Source organism: Mesocricetus auratus, unplaced genomic scaffold (genome assembly GCF_017639785.1).
Source record: "Mesocricetus auratus isolate SY011 unplaced genomic scaffold, BCM_Maur_2.0 Super-Scaffold_100015, whole genome shotgun sequence".
NCBI classification, from domain to species: Eukaryota; Metazoa; Chordata; class Mammalia; order Rodentia; family Cricetidae; genus Mesocricetus; species Mesocricetus auratus.
The window spans coordinates 46,200,184-46,209,713 of NW_024429198.1; the positions used below are offsets into that span (position 1 = coordinate 46,200,184).

Below are 9,530 nucleotides of genomic sequence, written 5' to 3' on the forward strand. Positions count from 1 at the left end.
ACACAGAGACAGAGAGAGAGAGAGTGTGTGTGTGTGTGTGCAGGTTGTATGCTCAAGGATACAGAAACAGGAAAGCCTCACAGAACTAGATAATACTTGCAAATACTTGTAGCTGGCAGCATTTTACAGGAAGTGATTTTTACCCATCATTTTATACCTTTAAGGTGAGGAAGTGCTACAAATGTCCATAGAAAAAGGAAGGATTAAGCTTTTTGTTGTTGTTGTTGTTGTTTTTAATAGGGTTCCACAAACCAGTGCTGTCATGAGACTGATGCCATAACAAGTATCAGAGGTAGCAATAGGTTTTTATTTTTAGTGTGGAAAGTGTGTTAGGGCATGGGCATTTGCTTTGAGAACAAACATCATTTCCCTAGAAGAAGAAAGCAGAAATATCTTTAAAAGCAACATAAAGAGACTCATAATTTCTTTGCATACTCTCCTTGGTAGATATATTCTATGGCCTGCAATAAAATGTTTAAAGCGACTACAAAAGCCTAAATTCAACAGAATGAATGGTCCATTTTCCAAATGACATTCTCGTAGAGAAACGAGGGCCAAGGGCCTCAGCAGAAACAAGCCCAGTCATTTGACATGGTAACTTAAGCATCTCTTACTGGAAATGCTTAGAATTGGGTGAGTTCAGACTTTCAAATAAAGCATATCCATAGATGAGCGCATGGGCCCCAACCCTGAACATGACATTCATTTATATCTTACGTAATACCTTCCATGTACGGGCTGAAGGTAAGCACACATTTGTGTGGGGTGTCTATGTATGTTCATGTGTTTGTGCTCGTGTATGTGCGTGTGCACGCGCGCACGCGCGTGCGTGTGTGTGTGTGTGTGTGTGTGTGTGTGTGTGTGTGTAGGCCAGAGGTCATCATCTAGTGTTTTCTTTTTGAGACAGGATCTTTTGCTGAAGTTCACTGATCCAGCTAAACTAGCCAGCCAGCAAGACCTAAGAAAGCCCCTATCTCGTCCTCCTCAGCTCTGGGACCACACCTGCACGCTGTCACTCTGGGACCACACGTGCATGCTGCTGCTCTGAGATCACACCTGCACGCTGCTTCTCTGGGATCACACAGGCATGCTGCCGCTCTGCGATCACACATGCATGCTGCTGCTCTGGGATCACACCTGCATGCTGCTGCTCTGGGATCACACATGCATGCTGCTGCTGGGATCACATGTGCACACTGCTGCTCTGGGATCACATGTGCACGCTGCTGCTCTGGGATCACACCTGCATGCTGCTGCTCTGGGACCACACCTGCACGCTGCTGCTCTGGGATCACACGTGCACGCTGCTGCTCTGGGATCACACCTGCACGCTGCTGCTCTGGGATCACACATGCATGCTGCCGCTCTGCGATCACACAGGCATGCTGCTGCTCTGAGATCACACCTGCACGCTGCTTCTCTGGGATCACACATGCATGCTGCCGCTCTGGGATCACACATGCATGCTGCTGCTGGGATCACATGTGCACACTGCTGCTCTGGGATCACATGTGCACGCTGCTGCTCTGGGATCACACATGCACGCTGCTGCTCTGGGATCACATGTGCACACTGCTGCTCTGGGATCACACATGCACGCTGCTGCTCTGGGATCACACCTGCAGACTGCTGCTCTGGGATCACACATGCACACTGCTGCTCTGGGATCATACATGCACGCTGCTGCTCTGCGATCACACAGGCATGCTGCTGCTCTGGGATCACACATGCACACTGCTGCTCTGGGATCACACATGCACGCTGCTGCTCTGGGACCACACGTGCATGCTGCTGCTCTGGGATCACACATGCACGCTGCTGCTCTGGGATCACACATGCACGCTGCTGCTCTGGGATCACACCTGCACGCTGCTGCTCTGCGATCACACATGCATGCTGCCGCTCTGCGATCACACATGCACACTGCTGCTCTGCGATCACACAGGCATGCTGCTGCTCTGGGATCACACGTGCACGCTGCTGCTCTGGGATCACACATGCATGCTGCCGCTCTGGGATCACACCTGCATGCTGCCGCTCTGGGATCACATGTGCATGCTGCCGCTCTGGGGTCACACATGCATGCTGCTGCGCTCATTCTTGCAAAGCAAGAGTGTTGACTGAACCACCCTCCCTGCCATTGTGCAATGTATTTGAGACTCTTGTGCATCAAACACAGTCTCACAGCGTGCAGTTTTCCACTTGCGTAGTCAGTCACTGTACTACTCAACAAGTTTCAACTTTTGATTTGTGGTAGTTTTAATTGTCAGTTTTTGTAACACAGATTCTCCTAGGAAGAGTCTCAATGGCAGATTGTCTAGATCAGGCTGCACATGTCCATGGGTGATTATTATGATTGCATTAATTGAAGTGGGAAGAACGACATACTGTGTGTAGCAACATCTCCCAGGCAAGGGATCCTTAACTGTGCAGAGTAGAGAAAGCAAGCCAAGCACAGGCACCCTTGCATTCATTCATTCATTCATTCATTCATTCATTTGTTGATTCGTAATTTCTGTGATTTTGACTGTGGATGGCCTAATGCGTCAGGTTCCCGATGCTGTGACTCCCCCCACACCCATGATGGACCGTACCTGGAACTGTGAGCAAACCCTTCCTTCTCCTGCTTTTACCTGGCATTTTATCACAACAACAAAAAAAGAAACTAAGGCACAGCATTTCAGAGTTTTGGAATTAGGGATGATCAACCTGCTTGTTAAAGCCATGGCCTAAAGGGACTATTAATAAGAAACAGAAACATCCCCCCCCCAATCTCCAACCCACAGTCTGTGGAGAACAATGCACTGCTGTCCTGGAATGCTTGAGCTGGAAGCTTCTTGACAGACTAGTTTGTCATCGCCATTTCAGAGGTGAAGGCAGAGGTAAAGCAGCTTGCCTACTTGTTTTTAAAGGTTTCCTTTCTATTGGTTCTTAGTGCGTGTGTGTGTGTGTGCGTGTGTGTGAGTGCGTGTGTGTGAGTGCGTGTGTGTAAGAGTGTGTGTGTGTGTGCTGAGTGAATGGGGGAAGTGCTTGTGTGGAAATCAGGACAACTGGGTGGAGTTGGTTCACTGCTACATTTACATGGGTTCTGGGAATTGAACTCAGGTCATCAGGCTCAGGCAGCAAGAACCTTTTACTACTGAGTTATCCTGCTGAGCCAAGATACTCTTTTTTAAAAATTGCGTCATCCATATGTTGAGGTGGCCCATCCGTTGAACAGATCTCCATCGTTTGGTAGTTCCAGTGGCAGGCAGTCTTCAGAAACTTTTTGTTTTCACTATCTTGAAAACGTTTTTTGTTTTATGCCATACAAAGAGATGAATGAACTTCAGGCCTTCTAAATAGTGAAGGTAATAATAAGCTTTAAATTTTAAAATAGGGTCTGATGGTCTGAGAGTGCACCTGTAATCATCACTTGGGAGGTGGAGGCAGGAGGATTACCAGTTTAAGTCATCCTAGGATACCCAAGGAATGCTAGCCTAGCCTGGGCTATAGAGATTATCTCCTAAAACAAGCAGGCTATTAATGAAACAGCATGAGGAGAACCAAGCCCTGTCTTACCTCAAGGCCAACTTACACTATATTTGCAATCACAAAATGACTTGAGAATACTTTTTTCAGCCAGGTGTGGTGGTGCACACCTTTAATCACAGCACTCCAGAACCAGAGGCAGATGGATCTCTGTGAGTTCTAGACCAGACTGCTCCACACAGGGAACTCCAGGAGAGCCAGGACTACATAAAGAGGCCCTGCCTCAAAAAGAAAAAGAAAAAGAAAAGGAAAGGACCCAGAAAAGAAAGAAAGAAAAAAGAAAAGGAGAAAAGAAAGGGAAATACTTTCCCCCTAATCGATAACATGTATGAACTTCAGTCACTTTGGAGTTTGTGCAATGTGTGTATGAACATGTGTCATGCAATTACAAGATCAGGGGAAGAGTACATTCACACTCTCTCTAAGTTCTTACTATCCACAAATAATTAAAGACCAGCAGTCTAACAAACATCAGCAGCAGCTAATGTTTATCGTTTTTTGTCAGCAAGAAAACAGCCTGGGTGGTGGTGCACATCTGTAACAGTCAGGGTGGTGGTGCACATCTGTAACAGCCTGGGTGGTGGTGCACATTTGTAACAGGCAGGGAGGTGGTGCACATCTGTAACAGGCAGGGTGGTGGTGGTGGTGTACATCTGTAACAGCCTGGGTGGTGGTGCACATCTGTAACAGCCTGGGTGGTGGTGCACATCTGTAACAGTCAGGGTGGTGGTGCACATCTGTAACAGGCAGGGTGGTGGTGCACATCTGTAACAGTCAGGGTGGTGGTGCACATCTGTAACAGCCTGGGTGGTGGTGCACATCTGTAACAGGCAGGGGGTGGTGCACATCTGTAACAGGCAGGGTGGTGGTGCACATCTGTAACAGCCTGGGTGGTGATGCACATCTGTAACAGGCAGGGAGGTGGTGCACATCTGTAACAGGCAAGGAGGTGGTGCACATCTGTAACAGGCAGGGAGGTGGTGCACATCTGTAACAGGCAGGGTGGTGGTGGTGCACATCTGTAACAGTCAGGGTGGTGGTGCACATCTGTAACAGGCAGGGTGGTGGTGCACATCTGTAACAGGCAGGGTGGTGGTGCACATCTGTAACAGTCAGGGTGGTGGTGGTGGTGCACATTTGTAACAGGCAGGGGGTGGTGCACATCTGTAACAGGCAGGGTGGTGGTGCACATCTGTAACAGCCTGGGTGGTGGTGCACATCTGTAATGCCAATGCCCAGGAAGTCAAGGTCAGAAGACTAGAGAACTGCTGTGAGTCTGAGATCAGCATGGGCTGCCAAAACAAAATAAAAAAAATACAAAGGAAAAAAATAAGGACACAACTCAGCCCTTTCCATGAACATTCCAAGATTTCGGCATCAAAATGAGTTCTACTAGTGTTGAAAGAAATAAAAAGGCGGGAAGGTGTATTTTGAATCGCAGGCAGGAGCTTGGCTGGAGAAGTTGAGCATGATGATGGCTGTGGAAGAGAAAATAAGATGTCCTTTCAGGAGTGTGTGCCTCCCTCTCTCCAGTGTCACTGTGGGGCAGGAAGATCATTTGGTTGCATCGTAGTCACTGAACCCTCAAATCGCAAGTTCCCACAGAACATAGAAGTTTTGTCCAGGGCAGCCCTGAGGTGCCTTCTTGGTGATGATTTGACAAGATGTAGACATTAGTTGCTGAGATGAAATGTGAAATTGAAGAGCCCTCCAATGAAGCAGCCCGATGCCCAGATGAAATTGGACAGTTCAGCTGCACTTCGTATTAGGAGATGCAAACAGACCTCGGAATTTGGGTTCAGCCTGGGTGTGCTGAGACCTCATGGCCAGCCTTTCTCACTAGCATGGGCTCTGGGTGAAGATCTTGCCAGTACGGCTCCAGCAGCCTCCGCCTGTGACTCCACGAGGGGTCCTGCCACACGGGAAGGACAATTACCCTGTTTTATTTTATCCTCGAGTCAGTTAGGGGGTGGGGGTGGGAAATCACCTGTTTTTTATCAGCCAACCTGGAACTCCCTGTAATGCTGTGGAATGTGCATTTTCCTGGAGTTGAATAGAAGCATTAATGAACTCAACAGAATGCGTTAGTGATTCCTGGAGTTCGGCCCCAGCCACCACCTGTTTATAATTAGCCTTCTGCAAGGCATCATAGCTCTGTGCTTCGCTGTGGACGCCATGCGCCGGTTGGTGACAGCTTCTCTCTGACAAGGCGGATCTTCTGTCACTTGCAAATCCACTGATGGGTGTCGTTCTCCACTGGTGTGTGATTCTGACACATACCAAGGTCTCCTACAGTGGCCCTTAAACCAGCGTAGGATTTTGTCAGAGTTTCTTCTCTGGCTGCCCAATGTGAACACTCATGATAAAGCAATGTAGATAATGCAAGAAGAAATCACATTCCACTATGGTCAAATTGCCCATTGCAGTAACTGTGTCTCATAGGAAAGTGTAACTGATCACAATGGAGATGCATTGTCGGGAAAGGTGTCATATCCCTGCGATCCCAGCACTTGGCTGAGGCTGAGGCAGGAGGCTTGCCCAGAGTTTGAGGCCAGTCAGACTATATTGCAAGTCTTGTCTGATAAACAAAGCTTTTAAAAGAGGAGGCTGGGTGGAGCAGGGGTGGGGTGGGGGAAGGGGGGCTCAGTTGCAGAGTGCTTACCTAACATGTACTTGGGTTTCATTCCCAGCACTGCAGAAAATAATAAAATATTTACTTACTTATTTTTGAGACAGACTTTCACCATGACTGCTGTGTTCATCTTTTTTTTTTTTTTTTTGAAAGGAAAGAGAGGCTGGGCATAGTGATGCATGTCTTTAATCGCAGCAGAGGCAGGTGTGGCTCTGTGATAACCTGATCTACATAGTGAGTTCTAGGACAGCCAGGGCTGTATAGAGAGACCCTGTCTTTAGATGATAAATAGATAGATGATAGATAGATAGATAGATAGATAGATAGATAGACAGACAGACAGACAGACAGACAGACAGACAGGAAGGAAGGAGGTTATGGATGTGCATTGTGATGAATGTGTGTCTTTCACCAGCTTTAAAAGCTCTTTGCCAGTTTAGCAGGTAAAGGATATTTTGATTTCCACGTTTGATCCCCAGGTCTTACATGCTTGAGGAAGAGAACTCACAATCCATGTTGTCCTTTGATCTCCACAGCACGGCACGCATGTGTTCACAGGTAAAGATGAAAACAAATTAGTAGTAAAAGTCTTTGCCCAAGAATCACCTATGCTTAATAAATACTTGCAGTTCCAGAGCGGAGAGAGGAGGAGGCTGCGTCTGGCTCCCACTCTCTCAGCCATTGCAATACATTGAGCTCCATAGAGACAGCGCCGGGGCAGGCAGGAGCCAGACAGGCCGTGGGTGACTCTGTGCCTCGTGGACGAAAATCAGCTAAACATGGGCAAAGGCGATCCTAAGAAGCCGAGAGGCAAAATATCCTCACATGCATTCTCTGTGCAAACTTGCCGGGAGGAACACAAGAAGAAGGACCCGGATGCTTCTCTCAACTTCTCAGAGTTCTCCAAGAAGTGCTCAGAAAGGAGGGAGGCCATGTTTGCTAAAGAAAAGGGGACATTTGAAGACATGGCAAAGGCAGACAGGGATAGTTATGAAAGAGAAATGAAAACCTACACTCCCCCAAAGGGGAGACCAAGAAGAAGTTCAAGGACCCCAATGCACTCAAGAGGCCTCCTTCTGCCTTCTTGTTCTGTTCTGACTGTCGCCCAAAAATCAAAGAGAACACCCTGGCTTGTCCATTGGTGCTGTTGCAAAGCAACTGGGAGAGAGTGGAACAGCTCTGCCGCAGAGGACAAGCAGCCCTACGGGAAGAAGTAAGGGAAAAATATCACTGCTTACAGAGCTAAAGGACAACCCGATGCCGCGAAAACCGGGATGGTCAAGGCAGAAGAGAGCAAGAAAAAGAAGGAAGAGGAAGATGAGGAGGAGGATGAAGAGGATGGGGAAGAGGAGGAAGAAGAGGGAGATGAAGAAGAAGATGATGATGAATAAATTGGTTCTAGCATAGTTTTGTTTTCTATAAAGCATTTAACTCCCCTGTACACAGCTCACTCCTTTTAAAGAAAAGCAATTGAAATGTAAGGCTGTGTAATATTTGTTTTTAAACTGTACAGTGTCTTTTTTTTATAGTTAGCACACTACTGAATGTGTCTTTAGATACCCTGTCCCGGCAGCATTTTCAATAACCACCGACCTTGCCTGGTAGAGTCTGGGGTTGTAAAGTGGCATGGAAATTTAAAGCAGGTCCTTGTTATTGCAAAGCACAAATTAGTTATATATGGGGATGGTAGGTTTTTTTGGTTTTGTTTTGTTTTCATGTTCAGTTGTCTCTGATGCACAGCTTATACAAAGAAAATTGTTCTGTTAAATGGATACTACTCTGTAATTGCAAAAAAATGCACCTGTTTTGTTGACATTCTGAATGCTTCTAACTAAATACAACTTTTTATTAAAAATAAGTGCTTGCAAATAAGTTTCATAACTCTAAATTATAATCATAACCTTGCCACCTCAACTTGTGAAGAGAGCCTTTGTTTCTTTAGCCGTAAAATATAAATAAATATGATATATGTATAAATATAAAACTTAGAAACATAATGAAAAATTCTATTTGAAGGGTTAAGTTTAAGCGGGATTAACATGGAGAAATGATTCAGAACTGTAATCAGCTTGGTGTACTCCCTCAATCAAGGAGAGCAATCATTATGGTAGCTTCTAGAAGTTGTTCAGTAATTAACACTCTCCCCAGCCAAGTGGCACTGTTTAAATTGAAAGCACAGAAGAAGAAATGTCTTTGTACAGTTATTATGACATCCCAAGGTCATGATGATCTTTTATTTTTTTTCACGTGAAAAATAATGAGGAATGAATGAGATCCCCTCACCTTCTTGAGGGAAATCCTAGCCATGAGAAAATACACATGACACTCGTGGCGGTGGTGGTACACGCTTGTAATTGTAGCACCTGGGAAGCTGAGATGGGGGACTGAGATCATAGTCGATGGTGCACCAAGACCTAGTCAGCAAACCAAGAGTAGGGATGGGGGGATGAAGGGTGGGGTGGGGGGTGAGCGTGGGGGTGAGAGGGCCCTATTTTTACGATGCTGCCTCCTAGCGAGCACACTTCCTGTCTGTGCCTTTGAGCATGCATCATTCTGACAAGACTGCCTCACGCACATAAAACAATTAATTAAGAATTTTGTATAACTGAGTAAGAAGCCAGACTTGACTAGAATTCTTTCACAACTTCTTTCTTCATAATTATTTGCTTTTGCCTTTCAGGAATTACAAAGCCCCTGAAAAAAAAGGAAGAAAGAAAAGAAAAGACTGTACAATTTTGAAAATGGGAAAACATGAACTTTGGGGCTGATTCCAGTGTCTGAGGTGTCCCATCAATCAGTTGCTGCACCTGTGTTTCACCGCCGGGTTTATGGATATTTCCTTTCCTAGCCTCTAGACCCTACCGTGTTGTGATTGTGCCGGGTAATCTGTTAGGGTATCCATTTCCAAGTTATGCAGCAGCTGTTTTAAAAGAAACATTTTTAATAAGATAAGCATTTCATTAGATGCACACACTTTCCTATTTCAGCGCCTCACAGGCTACTTCCATTTGCCCGTAATTCGGCTCACGGACAGCTCATCCGGTTCAGAACCACTTAGCTTTGCTTGGCTGTTCCACTGAAGCTAGGCTGTTCATGAGAAACCCCGCAATACAATTGTGGCCCCTCGGGGGACCATATACATTTATGTAAGTTATCTCCGCCTGCGCCCTGTGGTGTCAGAACCTCTCAGATTTGCTAACCATAAAAAATCTGCCTTAAGCATATTACTAACTTTAAAACCCTAATGATATGGATGTCATATTTCAATTTTTAAAAAACCTCTCCATGCTCCACCCCTGGAAAAAGACCCTGTAAAAACTTATCCAATGGAATCATGCTGAGGTTAAAAGCACAATTTATTTAAAAG

At 46.0% G+C, this 9,530-nt stretch overlaps 1 pseudogene; it reads left to right on the forward strand.

The window, feature by feature from the left end:
• Positions 1-6,942: 6,942 nt before the first annotated feature.
• LOC101833898 lies at positions 6,943-7,554 on the forward strand (annotated as a pseudogene).
• Positions 7,555-9,530: the final 1,976 nt, after the last annotated feature.